Below are 914 nucleotides of genomic sequence, written 5' to 3'. Positions count from 1 at the left end.
GAAAGTCAATCACTGGTCAATGAAACCTTATAAGACATAAACTTAACCTGCTCTCTATATTTTTGACTGCAGCAAAAAACAATTTTAGGAGTAATGAGGCTTTAAGCCTATTTTTGAGAAGCTATTTCTCTTTACTGAATGCAGCCAGGCCAAACAAGCATTAACTGTTAGTCTGCACAAGTTGGGCAAGCTCGCTGTACTGGCACAAAAAATCTTTCCGAGTGCGATGGGTGGTCTACCATGACGATAGGACATCATCAGCATATTGGGGTGGTCAACCATGACATGATACGATGCCATCATGCATCTACCAGCATGAATGAGTTATTAATATTCCAGTAAAAATAATAATCTCAAAAACCACAACAAGAACATAAAATTTTATTAACAGTATTAGAATTTAAAACCTTCAAGAAAGAGGCAAATATGTGATGTCGGGTGGGCCTACTGATCATGGGGCTAACTCTTTTGAAGCCATCTATTTGTAAATAAACCTAGCAAAACAAAATTATAGAAGACAGTGCATGTAGTTAAACAACAATGGTTAATAAAAGAAAAGACAGTATATCCCATTTGGTCCAATAAAATTCCCATTTTTTTTAAAGCTATCCCTCATCTCAGACATATCCTTCATCTGATCATATCTTTGTAACCTAAATACAAAGGAAAAATATGTTATTCTTTCATAATATCAATTAACTTTAAATATAAATCTCCATACTGGCACCTTCCAAATCACAGGCAAAATTTAAATTTGGACCAATTTAGTTTATAAACAGAAATGCACATCTTAGTTAGTATTATAGTTATTTAAAATTTCCTAGTTATCAAAGCAAATAATTTGCAAGTTTTTCATAGCACTGAAAACAAACTAATTTGTTTTTACGTCACATAGAGATACACAAAATTATATT

This window comes from Penaeus monodon, chromosome 31 (assembly GCF_015228065.2).
Source record: "Penaeus monodon isolate SGIC_2016 chromosome 31, NSTDA_Pmon_1, whole genome shotgun sequence".
NCBI classification, from domain to species: domain Eukaryota; kingdom Metazoa; phylum Arthropoda; class Malacostraca; order Decapoda; family Penaeidae; genus Penaeus; species Penaeus monodon.
Note: the sequence above shows the minus strand (reverse complement) of the source record.